Source organism: Zalophus californianus, chromosome X, assembly GCF_009762305.2.
Source record: "Zalophus californianus isolate mZalCal1 chromosome X, mZalCal1.pri.v2, whole genome shotgun sequence".
Classification (NCBI taxonomy): domain Eukaryota; kingdom Metazoa; phylum Chordata; class Mammalia; order Carnivora; family Otariidae; genus Zalophus; species Zalophus californianus.
Genome location: NC_045612.1, coordinates 119,790,313 through 119,808,664, shown reverse-complemented (window position 1 = coordinate 119,808,664; position 18,352 = coordinate 119,790,313). Strand labels below are relative to the sequence as shown.

The following is an 18,352-nucleotide window of genomic DNA, read 5'->3' as shown; positions in this document are numbered from 1 at the left end:
CCACAGATTGGTTTATATGTTTCCTTGTTGACGGAGCATTTGGGTTGTTTCGAGTTTGGGGCCATGATGGATGGTTCCCCTCTAAACGTTCCCCGTACAGAGGCTTATGTGGGCGTGTGTTTCCGTTTCTCCTGTTGTCTTAGTTTGGGCCTTTATAACAAAGTGCCATGGACAGAGTGGCTTATAAACAGCAGAAATTTATATCTCACAGGTCTGGAGGCAGGAAGACCAAGATCAGGGTGCCAGGCATGGTCAGGTTCTGGTGGGGGGCCTCTTGCAGGTCGGGGGAGGGCTGTCTTCTTATTGTAGCCCTAGAAAGAGGGCACGAGAATGCTCGCTTTGGCAGCTCACACACTAAAACTGGACCGCTACTGAGAAAATTAGCATGGCCCCTGAGCAAGGATGAGATGCAAGTTTGTGAAGTGGGCCATATTAAAAAAAAAAAAAAAAAAAAAAAAGAGGGTGAGGGGCGTCTGGGTGGCTCAGTCAGTTAAGTGTCTGCCTCAGCTCAGACACTGGGATGGAGCCCTGAGTCGGGCTCTCTACTCAGTGGTGAGTCTGCTTCTCCTTCTCCCTCTGAATAAATAAATAAACAAACAAAATCTAAAAAAAAGGGGTGAGAGTCATTTTATAAGGGCACTGATCCCAATCCTGAGGGCTTCACCCTCATGACCTAATCACCTCCCAAAGCCCCACCTCCTTATACCATCATACTGGGGTTAAGCGTGGGAACGCTGAGGGCACGTTCTTCTTCTTCTTCTTCTTCTTTTTTTTTTAAGATTTTATTCATTTATTTATTTGAGAGAGAGCGCACGCGCATGCGCAGCAGGGGGAGGGAGAGGGAATCCGAAACAGAGACTAAGCTGAGTCCAGAGCCCAATATGGGGCTCGACCCCACCACCTTGAGATCATGACCTGAGCTGAAGCCAAGAGTCAGATGCTTAACCGACTGAGCCACCCAGACACCCTGAGTGCACGTTCATCTTATAAGAAACGACCGGTTTTCTGAAACGGCAGGACCATTTTCCATTGCCACTAGTAGGATTTCCAGTGGCTTCACATCCTTGGCAGCATTGTGAGTTAAAAAAAAATCGTGGCCATTCTTCCCTTTGTGGTGGTGTCTCATGCTGGGTTTAGTTCATATTTCCCTAATGACTAATGATGTTGAACATCTTCTCATGTACTTCTTTGCTCTCTGCCTCTCTTCTTTAGTGAAGCGTCTGATCCAATCTTTTGGTCATTTTTAAGTTGAGTGTTTTTATTATTGCAATGCGAGAGTTGTTTAGATAATTCTGGATATGAGTCCTTCATCAGATATGCGATTTGTAAATATTTTCTCCCTGTCTCGTCTTGCCTTTTCATTCTCCTGCCGGTGGTCCTATTGTACACTCTGAATCACTTTCACAGCGCTGGGATTGTTCCTTGCCCCACTCCTGACCCCTCCACCATCTTGGACAGCAGAGTAAGGAGCTAGGAGGTGCCACTGGCTTTGGCCCAATCCTTAGTACTCTGGCTGGGGGTTAAGGTCCGTCTCCTGAAAACAGAATGTTCATCTAACCAACGGACACTTCGCTCTCTAACTGTGGTGTGTGCCTAGAATAATTTGGAAAGTTTGATTAACATGCAGATTTCCAAATTCCACTCCTAGATATGTTTTATTCAGTAAGTGTGCGGTGAAGTACAGGTTTGCTGCAATACTCCACACTAACCCAGATTATCTAGATAGGGGTGGCTTTGGATGATATTTTGAGACACCCTGAGACTCCAATGCCACTGACAATGTGTCACGTCCTCTGTGGTCAGGATGCCAAGTCCAGGCCTAAACAAACCGGTGTGGGAGAAGTCAGAGGAGGGAGACGTTACCGCACAACTGGACCAAAAGAAGAAACACCAAGGATGCAGCAATTTGAGGACATTTTCACCAAACATTTGCCCATCCCTTCATCTGTCTCTCTCTGCTAGTATAGGCATGTCTTAATTCTGGGCAGATATCTTTTAAAAGTACCTTTCGAGTGTTTTGAATAGATACTGGAGGGAAAATGTGGCTAAGAAGTAAATGATGGCACATTAAGAAATGTCAGTAAATTCTTAACCTCGATCATGAATAATAACATCTTTTCCTTATGTCAGGTCCAAGGCTGCCGGATGTCGTGCCACAGTAGATTCTGATCCTTTTTTTTTTTTTTTTTTTGAGATCCACCCTACCTAATGGAAGTCATCCTGAACTTTTTACCGGGGATATGTGGAGCATCTTTTGTCTAATGATAAAAATTTGGGGGCACAGGCGGAACTTAACACTGCATATTTTCGAACTAGGCCATGAGGAGCGTTGGAGTATGAGTCATTACCAGTTTTTACAGAAAAGGAAACACAGTAGCACCCCCCAGCACCCAACTCCATGCCGTCCAGGCATCCAGCTGTTTGGGCCGTGTGACACCGAACCATCAGTAGGCCTGAGGTCTTTCCTGAATTGGACATGCTGTTCTGACATTGCATAATTACAAGCAGCGTGATTTAAGTTTTATCTACAGACAGAAACCGACTGGGACTGACCTGATTTTCCGTGTTAATTAATCAAGCATTATTGTTCAAACTTGTTGGTGTCTCTCAGCTGAAATAATTTGTTATTTTAATCCTGCGGTGGAATGTTTCTTTAAATCACAACTGGTTGACAAATCTCCTAGGGTAGGGCACCGCGGGCTCTAGCAAACCTGAGTGATCAACGATTGCCAATCAAAGATGGCGCAGGAGGACAAAGCCCGGAACGGGAGGCAAGAGGCATGGGTTCTGCTGCTTGCTGGGGCCGAACTATGCCTCCTTAAGCTTTCAGGAGAGTGGTTACTTAAGGAAACGTAAACTTGTAGGAAGACTAAAACCAAAATGGTTAACCACTCTCTCTAAATATAATCCATGCCCCCAAAGCAGGCAAGCAAGCAAGCAGTCACAACGATATGAGTGTGCCTCCCATACAAAGGGGACCTGAAACCAGGAAGTCACAGGGTTCAACGAGGTAAGCAGAGAACTATTTTCTTTACTCTGAAGCATTAGTCAAGTTGTGTATAATGAATACTGACAACTTAGAAAATAAGGAAAAGACCAATCAGTAAATACAGTTAATTAAAATTCTGCTACTCGGTGAAAACTACCGTTAGCCTCTCAGGGTATATGCTTCCGTGGGTCCATACATGTTCATGATCCAGGGGTATTTCGAACAGCTACTGTGCATGCCAAGAAATGTGCGTCTTCACGATCCATTTAAACACCTTACCGTATTCTACTATGGGCTCGCAGATGGTAGCAACTCACCCATTCGGTGCTTCCTATGTGCCCGGCACTGTTCTAAAGCCCTTTAACACCATCCCTGTGAGGTAGGTGGTATGAGGACAGGGAAACCGAGCTAAGGAAAGATTGATTAACTTGTTAGCTGAGCTTCAACCCCAGATGGTCTGGTTCTAAGAGTTCAAGTTCTTAACACCTGGCCACATTGCTTCTCACCGCATCGCCTTGGTTATTTAAGTTCCAGATTTCATCCTTTCAGACAGTGCAGTGTAGCCCCGTACTGCCTCACAGGGCTGGTGGGGAAGGGCGGAGGCAGAAGGCAGAGGGCGGATACTGGATGACTTTTCAGTAAGAGGGTACGAGGGGAGCATTCTTTTGGGTGAGATCAGATTAGAAGGTGTTCACTCTCAGCGTAAAAGCCAGGCAAGCCCATGAACTCAGCGCAGTTCCTGAGGGGAGGGCTGCTTTGCGGGCCTGTGCCAAAGGCAGATCTGCAATGCTGCAGGGGAGGGGGCCCCCCCCGCCAATGCCCTGGATTCTCTGTAGCAGAAAACAGCCACTCCTCAGTAGGAAAGAGTAGCCCTGGTGATCAAAGTGCAGGGCCAGTATTCTGCAGACTGCATGCGCTCTGACCTCTTGCAAAGAGAAAGAGAAGTCCTTAGCAACTGGAGTATCGGCTTTAAGACCAGGAAGTGAGTATTCATCTGGGACTGGGTGTGGTGGGAAAGAGAGCAAAGAATTACTCACAGCCCAGCAGCGGGGCGGGGAGGAGGGAGGAGACTAAAGCCTGAGAGCCAGGCCTGCTCCTCTCTGCGGGCTTTCCAGACCCTGCTGGCTCACCCAGCACCCAGGGGTTTCTGCACTAACGTCCACCTGCTAACGCACACAGCTGACCTGGGGGGGTGAAGGTGCGGCTGAGGGTTGCTAGCACGCAAGTGAAGAGGTAGATAAATACATTGTAAAGAGTGATGAGAATCTGAATAAGTCTTACCTCAAAGAAGCTCTTCGAATGGCTAGGATCCACGTGAAAAGATGCTCAACGTAATCGGACATTAGGGAAATGCAAAGGAAAACCACAGTGAGATCTCACCTCACACCCAGGAGGGGGGCTGTGGTCTAGAAGACAGACAATAACGGCTGTTGCTGAGGATGTGGAGAAACTGAACCCTCATACATGGCTGGTGAGCGTGTAAAATGGTGCAGCCCCTTTGGAAAGCAGTTTGACAGTTCCTCAAAAGGTTAACATTTACGTAGCATGTGACCAGCAATTCCTCTTGCAGTATATACCCAAGAGAAATGAAAACCGGTCTGCACAAAAATGTGAACAAATGTCAATAGAGGCATTAAAATTTTTTTTTATTTGTCAGAGCGCAAGCAGGGGGGTCAGAGAGAGCACAAGCAGGGGGAGCTGCAGGCAGAGGGAGAAGCAGGCTCCCAGCAGGGAGCCCGACGCGGGGCTTGATCCCGGGACCCCGAGATCATGACCCGAGCCGAAGGCAGACGCTTAACCGACTGAGCCACCCAGGTGTCCCAGAGGCATTCTTTTTTTTTTTTTTCTTTTTAAAGATTTTATTTATTTATTTGAGAGCGAGAATGAGAGATAGAGAGAGCATGAGACGGGGGAGGGTCAGAGGGAGAAGCCGCCTGCCTGCTGAGCAGGGAGCCTGATGCGGGACTCCATCCTGGGACTTCAGGATCGTGACCTGAGCCCGAGGGCAGTCACTTAACCAAGTGAGCCACCTGGGTGTCCCAGAGGCATTCTTGATAATAGGTAAGAACTGGAAACAACCCAGATGTCCATCCACGGGTAGAGCAGCAAAATGTGGTCTATCCGTACAATGGAAGAGTATTCAGCTGCAAAGAGGGAGGACGTATCGGTGCATGCTATGTGGTTAAGCGTGGCTGAACCTTGAACACACGCTAAGTGAAAGAAGCAGCCACAAAAGGCCGTGTGTTGTATGAGTCCATCGATATGAAATGCCCAGAATAGGCAAACCCATAGAGATGGAGAATACGTTAGGGGTCGCTGGGGCTGGGGGCGTGGAGGAAGAAGGATGGGCTACTACTGGGTATGGCGTTTCCTTTTGGGGTGCTGAAAATTTTCTACAATGCATTGTTGTGATGGTTGCACGTTGCGGTGAATATACTAACGAGCGCTGAACTGTAGACTTTAAAAAGGTGCGGTTTGTGAATTACATCTTCCTTGACGGCCTTGTGCTAAGTGAAAGAAGCCGGGCGGGGAGGCAGAAATACGGTAGGGCTTTCACTGGCATGTGAAACCTCAAACAGCCACACTCCCCCAAACAGAGCAGAGAATGGCGGTTGCCGGGGCCTGGGGATGGGAGAAATGGGGAGATGTTGGTCAGAGGGTCTGAACTTCCAGTCATGGGATGAGTAAGTTCTGGGGATGCCATATACAGCATGGTGTCTATCGTGACATGGTGCCCATATTCTATTGGGATACTCAAAAGTGGCCAACAGTGTATATCTTACATGTTCTTACCACCAACAAAACAAAACACTCTCTCTCTCTCTGTCAAATAAATAAATAAAAAAAGTCAAATCATGTGAGCGGAAGGGGGCATTAACTAACCCTGTTGTGGTCATCATTTTGCGATACATATGTGTATCAAATATCAGCACACCGTACCCCTTAGACTAACCCAATGTTATATGTAAACGATATCTCAATAAAGCTGGGGGAAAGTGATGGGGGGAGTTGAGAGAATAGGAGCAGGAGCCTGAGACATGAAAGGCCATGCTTGCCACCCCCCCCCCCCGCCCCCAAAGAGAGGAGGACCATGACCTAGCAGGCTACAGTTGGTTGAGGGCGTGTCCAGGAGTTTAGGTGAGAGGCCCAACAGATAAAATCAGTAATTACAGGCACTTCGGGATTGTTTTCACAGGACAATGGGAAATCTCTGATGGCTACAAAACCCAGCAGTTACATAACCCAACCAGTACTTTTTTAAAAAGATTTTATTTATTTAAAAAATAAAGATTTATTTATTTGAGAGAGAGACAGACAAAGAGAGAGCATGAGCAGGGGGATGGTCAGAGGGAGAGGGAGAAGTGGGGAGCCCGATGCGGGGCTCCATCCCAGGACCCCGAGATCACGACCCGAGCCAAAGGCAGACGCATAACTGACTGAGCCACCCAGGCGCCCTCCCCAACCTGTATTTTAAATAGCTCTCTCTCCTTGAATTGTTAGGGCACAAATAGGTTGCTGTTCTAGCTAATAAAACCAGATAGAAATCATGAACTTAAAACTTTAGAGTTAAAATTAGCATACATTTCTTTCTTTTTGATTTATTATGCACGGTAGGAAAATGACATCAAAATACTTCTCTAATGAGACAAAAGGCGTGCATTATCATGTAAATAATAGTGTAAGCTTTTGACTTTTTAGTGGATCGTGATCGTATTCTCTCGCTTCTAGGAATTAACAACTATAGGACACAAGTGGAGAATTAAGCTCTCTTATTAATGTTCAGTAGCATATTTGTATCCCACACAGATTCGGGCTTAATTGCAGAAGGAGCGAGTGGAAGCCTCTCTAGCAGAGGTCATGATGGGGCGGGGCAGAGCCCACCTGCGTGTCAAACGTGGGATCATCAGCTTATCGGTACAGGTTACTAGGAATCCTTTTGGCCTCTTGGTTAAAACTGAAGAAGTTATTGGGACTAATGAATGCGGTTCAGACATTCTGAGACTGACACTCCCAAATGAGAAGAGATGGGCTTTCCCGGCCTCAGGCAAATGGGGAACACAGCTGTGTGGGAAGACGGCTGGAGGATGTGCGCACATCCTGGAACTCCAGGCCTAGGCGGTGGGGAGAGAATAAGCTTAGGTGTGGCACCTGCCAGGGTCCCAGGGATGCCCAGGTGTTGGTGCACCTGTTCTGAGTTCCTTGATAGTCGGAGGCCTGTGAAACTTCTAGAAGAGCCAGGGTCTCATCTGGGGATGGCAGCATCACTGGGAAGAAACTTCCCTCTACAGCTCCTGGCATTGACATTAGCAAGACAAGAAACAAAATATGTGGAGCAGCAGTTAAAAATAATTACAATAGAAGATTCAGGCGCGCACGCGCACACACACACACACACACACCAAGCACCATTCTAAGGAACTTCAAACACATTGAACCTTCTTGAGTAGAGAAGGTCAGAAAGCCTGGATTCTTTTCCTAACTTAATTATCATTATCTTTGAATACGTTCCATTGTCTGGATACGTATCTGGAATACATTTCATTGAGTCTCGTAGTGATAAACTTTCAGGGTTCTTCCATCCTTTTTGCATGACAATGCTGCAGCAAACTTTCTGTATCCACACCTCTACATCTCTGTTGGGACAAAAATTACATGCCATTTAAACTGCAACAGATGTCACCAAATTGTTCTCTGAAAATGTTGAGAAAATTTACATGTCCGCTGAAAAGTGTACGTGAATGTCTACCAACGTTCTTGCCACTTCTGGGTGTTGTAAAATTTCAACTTTGGGGGCCACTCATAGTTTAAAACAGTATCTCATTGTTGTCTTGATTTGTAATTCTTCAATTATAGGTGAGAGTATCTTTTCAGAAGTTCACTGGCCATTTGCTTTCTTCCCCACCCCCTTCTCCTCCAGAAACTTCCTGTTTGCCTGATTTCTATTAGATTATCCATCTTGTTCTTACTGATTGGCGTGAGCTCACTTTCATTCATGTTGCAATGTTTTTCTCAGTCTTTGGCTTTAGAAATAAAATTTTCTGAAATAAATTCATATTTTTATGTAGCTAGATGTATAAGTAATTTCCTTTATGGCTTCTGAATTTTACGTCTTGCCTAGACGGCCCTACTTTGCATCAAGATTTAGAAAGTAGTCACTTTATAGAATTATCATATGATCTAGTAATTCCACTCTTAGGTGTATACCCCAAAGAATCAACAACAGGGAGTCAGACAGATACCAATGTTCACAGCAGCATTGGTCATGATAGCCCAAAAGTCAAAACAAGTCAAGTGTCCATCAACAGATGAATAGTTGAACAAAATGTGGTCTATCCATCCAATGGAATAGTATTCAGCCGTAAAAAAATGGATGAAATTCTAATACGTTCTACGACACGGATGAACCCTGGTAACATTACACCAAGTGAAATAAGCCAGTTGCAAAAGGACAAATATTATATGATTCCACTCACATGAGGTCCCTGGAAGAGGCAAATTCATAGAGACAGAAAGTAGAATCGTGATTACCAGGCACTAAGGAAGGAGGGGGATGGGAAATTATTATTGAATGCATACAGTTTCTGTTTGGGATGATGGGAAAGTTCTGGAGACGCATAGTGGTGATGATTGTGCAACACTGTGAATGTACCTGATGCCACAGTCTGGCCTTTCTTTCTTTCCTTCTTTCTGTCTTTGCTCGATTCATTTGCTTATCTTCTGCTTTGAGTCACCATGGTTTAAATGCTTCTCCCATGGGGCGCCTGGGTGGCTCAATCGTTAAGCGTCTGCCTGTCGGCTAAGGTCATGATCCCAGGGTCCTGGAATCGAGCCCCTCATCAGGCTCCCTGCTCGGCGGGAAGCCTGCTTCTCCCTCTCCCACTCCCCCTGCTTGTGTTTCCTCTCTCGCTGTGTCTCTCTCTCTCTCTCTCTCTGTCAAATAAATAAATAAAATCTTAAAAAAAAATAAAAAATGCTTCTCCCATGTATCACAGAGAGTTGGAAGATTTTTTTTAAATCAATCTGAGAGATTTTTTAGAAAAATAAAATAGAATTATGTTTATTTCATTCACTTCTATTGTTATATGTTTGGGCTTAGTTCTGTAATCTTATTTTTATCTTTCCTGATTTTTAAAATATATAATCATGTGAGTTTTTCATCTGATAATTTAGGAGATTTATATTCATATTTTAGTACCTTGAGGGGCCACCTCACAAACTGAAATACTAAGCATTTCAATGACTGTATAATAATCCATCCTATGATAAAATCGTAATTTACTTTTATCATTTCCTTTTGCTATAAATTTAGATTGCTTCCACTGTTCTGCGAATGTGGGGTAATGTTCTGATAAACATCCTTGGGCTCACATCTTCTCTTCCTTTATCTTAGATTCTCTCCAGAGAATACATTCAAAGGATAGAATAATGATGCCAGAGAATTTTAATATTGCAAACTCCTGATCTCTATTGTAAAATTATTTTCCATACATTCTGTGACAATTTATACTCCAAACATTCACATAATGGGGAAGAAAAAAAGTCTTAGTTAATAGAAGAGATTTCCCAAATCTTAGCCTTAAGGCCAAAATAGCCTTGGGATAAAAGTGTCCCCTATGGCTGGCATTCTGAAACAAGTTACCAGAGAGAGGTCCATAGCCAATTAGCTTCACTTCCATCAAATTTTGGACTCCTTTTCTTGATGAAGGATTTCAGAGATGGTATCTCTCCTATTTCTATGGATTTCTTATACCACAAATAGCCCTAATAACAAGCTACTTTGGTCTTTTTTTTTTTTTTTTTAATTGCAGTGGAAAAAGAAGAGTGTTCTGCAGATCTTTTAAACAAACACAAAGGGTTTACGTTTCTGGAAACTTCTGTATAAACCCATGAAGTTTCACCAGGTTGTAATGAAGTGCAAATCAAGAAATTGAGGAAAAATCGCATCACGGAGGTTCTGGCTTCTGTTTCACATCAGCAGGGCTCAGAGGTTCTTGCAGGAAGTGGCTTGGCACCCAGAGTATCACTGAGTGACTTGGGGCTCAGCTCTGTAGGCATAGGACTTTAATAGATGATGGAATAAAAAGTCTCCTTTAGATTCGTTCAAGTGACATGGCATCTTCAGAAGAAAAAGAATTCAGGGTATTTGTGTTGTTCCTCACTTCTATAATCTTGCTTGTTTACATAAGCTCTTTAGAGTCTCCATGTGAACTTTCCAAAAGCATTCCACAGCGATGTCCAGTGATAAGTTCTCTTTGCTGGATCTGTAATCAAAGCCCACGTGAAAGAGGAATTTATAGTGCCCCCCGTCACGGTCCAAAATCTGAAAAGGGTGTTAAATACTATATGTTCATGCTTCTCCGCCCCTCATCTTCTCCAAATTTTGAGTAGGAAACACCTTAGACTTCTTCTGCCTGTAATTTTCCCCCAGGCTGACTACCTTCCTTGTAGGCCAGGGGTCTGCAGACTCTGGCCCGTGGCCCAAATCCAGCCCACTGTCTGTGTTTCTATAGCCTGGGAGCTGAGAATGGTTTTTACACTTTAAAATGATTGAAGAAAAAAATGAGAAGAAGATGAATATCTCATGACATGAAAATTATATGAAATTCAAAATTCATTGTCCACAAATAAAGTTGTATCGTAACACAGCCAGGCATGATCATTTACATATTACCTGTGGCTGCTTTCGAGCTACACCAGCAGAGTTAAGTAATTGCGGCAAAGAGATTCTGGGCCTGCAAAGCCAAAAATATTTATTAACTGGACCTTTCCAGAAAAAGTTTGCTGACCTCTGTTCTACAAGATTTATTAGATTCTGAAGGCTTGCTGAGAGCTGCTAACATGGCTCAGGACATCCCATTTGCTCAAAGTTGGAGCAACTGATCCCCAATTACAATGATCCACTACCGTGGTCCAGACTTCATAGACTCCTCCAGTGCGAGCATCTCCTTTTCAGTTCTTCTCTGCCCACTTGAGGGATCAAGTCCTTTTCAACCGCTAAAAATTCTATAGTAGTAGGGTGCACAGCGGGCTAAGCGTGTGAGTGTAAATAAGGTTGTAGTGAGCTAATGTCTCCAGAAATACGGTCTGAACTGCTTCTCAAACTTTAACGTGCATTTCTATTACCCGGAGCTCTTATTAAAATGCAGATTCTGATTCAGCAGATCTGAGGTGGGCCTGGGGTTCTGCCTTTCTGCCAGGCTTCCAGGTGATGCTGCTGCTGTTGGTCCACAGGCCACGCTTCGGGTGGCCACGGTCCCACACCACCGATACCTGTTTCTTCAACTGACTTCGTTCGCTGCCTTTTCATCTTTGAATGTCTGTAATACCAATAAAAATAGTCCCAAATTGTGATGGTGGCTTATATATTCCATCTTATCAATCATCTCCTTACCTCATGACTTATGCCTCTTATTTTTGTCTTTTAAAGATTTATTTATTTCATAGAGAGCGAGAGAGCACAAGCAGGGGGAGCAGTAGAGGGAGAGGGAGAGGCAGGCTCCCCGCGGAGCAGGGAGCCCGATGCGGGGCTCGATCCCAGGACCCTGGGATCACGACCTGAGCCGAAGGCAGACGCTTAACCATCTGAGCCACCCAGGCGCCCCGACTTATACCTCTTATTATAAATGGACTGTTTTCTAGAACTTGGATAGTAAATCTCTCCTATTTAGACCAAACCACGCGTCGGGCTCACTTTGCCTTCAGGCCCCTGATGCTTTTGTCTTTTCTCATCCCCTCTTTTCTTACGGGCCCCAGGTGTAAACCTCCTAAGCCTTCCTACTCTTGTCTTACTTCTGGGATCATTCCCCATCCTCGTTCCTCCCCTCACCCTTGGGCCTCTACAAGTCCCTCTGCCCTCCAGCCTGACGAACACAGGAGTCTTAAAGAACCTTAGGGAACATCCACTCCAGCTCTATCATTTTGCAGGTGAGCACACTGCGACCTAGAGAATAGAGGTCATACTCCCAAGGTAACCCCCTTTCAGCCCTTGAACTTGGCTCTCTCAAGCCTCGATGGCCTAAAAAGTCGTCAACAAGGAACTGTTCAGTTGGCATCAGGGTACATGTGTGTCACACTTCCCTGCTAACATATTTGCAGTGAAGCAGGATCTTTCTGGAGTGATTCTAATGGTCATGGCTCCAGATACCATGATGGGGCAGCTGGGGACAATAGCTTGGAAGCTCTGGGCCTTTTTCCCCACCTCAAATCTACACAGAAATGGATTGTTCCCTTGGCTTCCTGCATTAGAGAAATGGAGGTAAAATTCACATAACCGAAAATTAAAAAGAGAACAATTCAGTGGCATTTGGTAGATTCACAATGTTGTGCAAGCATCACCTCTGTCTTGTTCCAAAACATTTAATCAACCTAAAGGGAAATGCGTTAGCAATTACTCTTCATTCCCCCACCCCCAGGTCCTGGCAACCGCCAATCTGCTTTCTGTCTCTATGGGTTGACCTATTCTGGACATCTCATATAAATAGAATCATCCAATATATGACCTTTTATGGCTGGCTTCTTTCACTTGGCAGAATGGTTTTGAGGTTCATCGATGTTGTTACATGTGTCGGTGCCTCATGCCTTGTAATGCCCAAATAATCTTCCATTGGCTGCATATACCATGATTTATCCATCCGCCCATTGATGGGCATTTGAGTTGTTTTGACCTTTTGGCTATTGTGAACAGCGCTGCTGTAAACGTTGCTGGATAACTATCTGCTTGAACCCCTGTTTTCAGCTCTTCTGGGTAGACACCCAGGTGTGGAATTGCTGGGTCATATGGCAGAGTCTTGTTTAACTTTTTGAGGATCTGAATTTCATTTTAGTGGTTTTACTCTCCTCCCGTGCTATCCCACTATTTCACTATAAGGATAAATGAAAATAATGAGGCACTGGAGAAGTATCTCACTATTTAGTATCGTTACCACTCCTCCATCAAATGCCTTTAGCCACATCAGTAAATTTCAATTTATATTGTTTATTTTCCCAGTCCACAACTTAACATAGCAGTTTCTGAAGGGCCAGAGATTCGTCTCACACCAGCAAGCAGGAAAGTGGATGAGAGAAAACACAGAGCCTGGGTTGCCCCTAAATAATCCAGGATCGGGGCTGGCTTCACTGGCGTGTGACCTGTGTAGTCACACTGAGCCCCCCCCCCCCGCCTCTCAGAAGGACCCCGTTCAGCTTGGTTCAATTCTCTACTGTCTCTGGCTTGAAGATCTTAATCATTTTTGAAGACGGGCCTCACATTTTCATTTTCCACTGGGCCCCATAATGACATAGATGGCCGTACCGAGAATCGAGAGTTTCTATCTTCTAGCCATCCTGTACCCTGAACGACAAGTTCTAAGCTCTAAAATAAATTCTAAAATGGGGATAAAAACAGATACGTCTGTCACTCAAGGCGGAAGCATTCTAAGTGTGGGTGGCTACTAAACAGAATGGTAATAGAATAACTCAATTATATTTAAAAATACAGACCACAGACCAAAGCCAGACAGTTTTCCACAAATGAAGTTGCTGTGTCTACTACTATTGTTGGCCTGAGAAACAAACTCCAGAAAGCCATCAGAGGAAACCGAACCCAAATAAGGACAAAGAGCAAACACATTCCTTCTGCTCTCCAAGGAAAAGTGGAGAAATTTCTGTTCTTATGCCTTCAGGTACAACGGAGCAATGTGCCTTGTGCTTGGAAGAGCCTGGTAAAATGGGTAGCCGAAAGCAGTTTCAAGAGAGGAACTTCAGAGAACACAGAACACTTTCGTAATTGGCTGCTAGGCTTTTCCGCCATCTTTGGGTCGCAGGAGAAATCAGGGTTCGTGGACTTGAGGAAAAATTAATGTGTTATTGATCAGCCTAAAGCCTGCCCTGCCCTTTCCCGTATAAGCAAGGAGAGGAGGGCCTGGATTTTTCCTAAGATAAGAGTAAACAGGTTTTTAGTTCAGGATAGAATCACAACTGGCCCAAAAGCCAATGTTACCTGCTCTGTCTCCCGGCTCTCAGCGGACTCCAGCAATTGCTCGGTTGTGCCGTCTTATAAAAGAAACCTGGCCAACCACACCTTTTCGCAAACTTGCCTTAGTGAAAACAATCTGCAGAAGACAGGGTGGAGGAGGGTATTGTAGGAGACAGAGCCTCCAGGAGAACGATTAGCCTAACTGTCCTGTCCAGAGGATTAGCAGTGATGTGATTATGTAATCGTACTGCACGTTTCAAGGGGGCATCATAAATGGCAATTGACAATTTGGCATCAGGCAGCAGTTTGGGGAGTAACCCCTATCAGGAGGAGCCAGAAGGACTCACTTTTGTAGGGAGAGAAGAGAGAGAGGGGCACCTGGGTGGCTCTGTCGGTTAAGCATTGGGCTCTTAGGTCCTGATCCCATGGCTCGTGGGCTTGAGCTCAGGGGGAGTCTGCTTGGATACCCTCTCCCTCCGTCCCCTCCCCCATGCTCGCTCATGATCTCTCTCTCTCAAATAAATAAATCTTAAAAAAAAAGAGGGGGGGGTGTTTGGCAGTGGTGAGAAATACAACATATCTGTGGTTTCTTATAAGGAGTTTTTTATACGTTTCCAAGAACATCCGTCCCCATCCCTGATTGTCTTTAACTGTTCCTAGTCTGAATTAGAAACAACCAAACAAAAAGGCCTAAGGTAGAACTAATAAGGGCAGGCTCATCCATAGTCCCTAATTTTCCTGAGTTTTGTGGGAGGGAGCTTCTGTAGTAGCTTTGCCTTCTACTCTCTTAGGCTCCGTGTGCAAAACCGGGTCTGTTCTCACACAGTTCTTCCTACAGCAGGACAGACCTCGGGAACACTGACCTCCTTGCCTTCTGGGCATGTGAATTCATTCTGGGCTGTGGTCAGGTGCACCCTATGGACCACCACCTATGTCTTTGCCTGTGTAATTGACTCCTCCAGTTTTAAAAATCCTCACCATTCTGATCGGTCTGGAATTGCTTGAACTTGATTCTGTTGGAAGGTAAAATGAGATTACAGAGGTTACAGAACTGGGTTACTTGGGTCCTAGCTCTGTCTCTTTCTCCTTGGGACTGTGTCTAAGATACTTAGCCTTCCTGTGCCTCATTTTTACCATCTGTAAACTGGGTCTGCTAATAATATTAGCTCAATCTTACAGTGTTGTGGAGGTTAAATGAGTTAAAACTGAGAACGTTGCCTGAAAAATGGTAGGCACTCGACCGAGCTAACTCTCATTACTATTGACAAAAAACGTACCGATGACCCACTTCCATGTTCTTGCAACCTCATTCCATCCCCACTGCTCCCCAGCAAAGTCATTATTTGATAAAATATTTTCTCAGAATCATTATCTCCCATCATCTCCCTTATGATCGTGGCGTTATAGGGGGCAAAAGTCCCTATGGGAACGAATACCTCCAATCCACACTCAGGAAGGCAATGCTTAACAAATACCCGACTGGCACAAACAAAAAAAAAAAGTGGGGGGATGGACTTTTGGAGCCGCTTGAAGCTCTTAATGACCTAAGCATGTATAACATTTAATAAATTTTGATGAACCATTTTCAGTTACTCAACACAAAAAGGATTTGCTTGTGCATGGCTATATTAAAGTAGATTTAGTTGATACCCCATATGGTCCATTAATTCTTTTTTTTTAAAGATTGTATTTATTCATTTGAGAGAGAGAGAGAGAGACAGAGACAGAGCACAAACAGGGGGAGAGGCAGAGGGAGAGGGAGAAGCAGACTCCCCGCTGAGCAGGGAGCCCGATGCGGGGCTCCATCCCAGGACCCTGGGACTATGACCTGAGCCGAAGGCAGGCGCTCAACCATCTGAGCCACCCAGGTGCCCCTGTCCGTTAATTCTACACTAGAAAATGGGAACGAAGTCAGAATAGTGAGTGAAAGGTCATAAAAAGTACATTTTCTGACATCTCCACCACTTCAGAAAATGTGTGCTCGTGTCCTTGTGGACAGCGTGCAAAGTTATAAATACGCCAAGTGCGTCTTGCTGTGTTATTCTGAATATGCTTCTTATGCTGCTGGGAAGGTCTAACTATGAATTATACTTGACATTCAGGGGAGAAGGTCCTGGCGGGGAGCTGACTTCTACCACAAAGGCAACCCGGATCAGGAAGCCGGTGGAGGAGAGCCTGGGGCTTGGTTGGTGAGTGTTTGCAGCTGAAACTTCTGTGACACAAATCCGTTCATTTGTGTGCCCTGAGGTTGTGCTCTCTTGAGGGGCTCCGAGATGCCAGGCAGTGGTCATCCCGGATCTCCATCCGACAGCACCAGCTCGTCTCCCTGGGTAACCACCTATGTCATCAGACTCCTCGAACACTCTGCAAAAGCGGTATTGTGTTACTGCATGAGGGAAGGAAAGGGTAAGACGCAGTACGTGTGAAATGGTCTGAGTGGTGAAAAAACCAGAAATCCCACTCAGAAATAGGGTTGGAGGAAAAGACACTGCAGGGGGCCTGGCTGGTTCAGTCGGTGGAGCGTGTCACTCTTGATCTTGGGATTATGAGTTTGAGCCCCACGTTGGGTGTGGAAATTAAAAAAAAAAAAAAAAAAAAAAAAAAGAGGCACCGCAAGTTAGCAGAGATTACAGTGAGCTTTTAATTTGTAGCTGATTTTTATTGTCTCCTTTATGCATGCCTATATTTTCTTCAAATGTCTATAAAAAACTTATGCAGCTATGATCATATAAGAAGGGATTCGGTTCTGTTTAGAAGACTCTCCATGTGATGTGGGGAGAACCAGTTTGCAGCCCATGTGTGGGGCGACATGTGATGGAGAGAAAACCAGCCAGGCCTCCTGCGGGCCAGGCCCACTCCCGGGGACTCGCCGGAAGCCCTGACAGCAAACTCCACTCTTAAGGGCTCTGCCCCTTTGCCTGCTGGGAGCTCCCTGCGGATGCATCCGTAGCCTCTCCTGTCAGCCTCCCCAAGGGAGGCCGCCTAGGCCTCGCCATGCCTGAAAGCTCGGGGCACAGCCACGGCGGGAAGGAACCTGTGTGTGCTCCAAAGCCCCCTGTCGGCCTAGTTACTCCCAGAGGCCCACAGGCCGCAGAGGGGTCCCCTGACCCGTGCTGTCCCGCGGCAGCAGTGCCTCCGTGTTGTGAAACCTTGCGTTTTGCTGGTTATCGTTAGCTCAGTCACTCGATAAGGGGAACGATCCGTCGCCTCAGCTGGGGGATCAGAAGTTCCCTTGCTTCACGAAGAGGGAGACGGTTATGATTTCATGAAAGCTCCTGCTCTTTGGGTGGAAGATTGGACTTGTTACGGACGTTTTCGGGTTTGACCCGAATACTGTGAAAACCCTTAATTTCCTTGTTTTAAGTATCTAATTGCCGGTCCTTGGGGGTTCATCTGAAAGAAGCTGGGGGGCGGCGGTTTGTGTGTGGCCTTTCCTCACTCTAAGGATGTGATCAGGATCAGGACACAAATAAAGCCCCTAAAGAAAACCTGCGATTTCAAAATTTGGGTCCAGAACTTCACGTGCCTAAAGGCGCAGCCGGATGGACCCGCCTCCCAGGGCAGAGGGGCGGGGCATGGGGTGAGACCGAGGTCTAGGGCTGCCTGTAAGTCACCACATCCTTTCCCGCATGGTTCCAAACTCAAGGATTTGGGGACTCTATGACTCTGAGAAAATGAGGAGCCAGCATAAAGGTCTCTGTGTGAAGGGAATGGAGGCCAGCCATGCCAAAGGTGGCAAGAAGCCTAAACATGACCTAAAATGAGGAAGACCCTGGGGCTGGAGTCAAGAGCAGGAAGAGGAGGCAACAACCAGGAGGAGGGAACTAACCATCGGGAACTTCAGGAACTTTAGTATGGGTGCCAAGACTTCCACAGGATATGGGATTGGGCCCTGAGCTATTTCACTTAGATGTTCAAGGAAGGCCCAGGCCTGAAAGGCTGGGGTGTCTGCAGATTTCAGATTGTTCTGTAGTCACAAGCTTCGTTTCTAGCCTGTGAGAGCAGTTCGTTGGCAGCTCTTGATAGGAATCCGAACGTGTTCATTTGGCTGGTCTTCATATTGCCTCCCTTCCAGCAAATCCTAGAACTTTCACAGATCTCTGGGAGTAAAAGGCTCTCTTTGGAAAGCCTTTCACTCATCCTCGGAAACAAAGTTTCCCCAAATTAAAGGTAGACAGGATATACGTCTGAGTTTACATACCATAAGGGCCCCCGTGGATTTTAGTGGCCCACCATTTTTCTCTAAGAGATCCAGAATGAATCCCAGGAAGAAGCAGGAAGGCTCTCCAGCACATGGTTTTGATGCATTCCTTCCCCACAAAGAAGCTGTTTTCCATGCGGAGATGCTGCTTGGCTGTGAGCTGATTCACCAACAGTGTATTTGTACAAGCCGCTCACTCCGCACACAC

At 45.7% G+C, this 18,352-nt stretch overlaps 1 non-coding gene across 1 annotated transcript; it reads left to right on the top strand.

The window, feature by feature from the left end:
• The first annotated feature begins 330 nt into the window (after positions 1-330).
• On the top strand, positions 331-437 carry LOC113931642. Its single transcript, XR_003522803.1, has one exon. It is a non-coding gene; the product is annotated as a U6 spliceosomal RNA (small nuclear RNA).
• Positions 438-18,352: the final 17,915 nt, after the last annotated feature.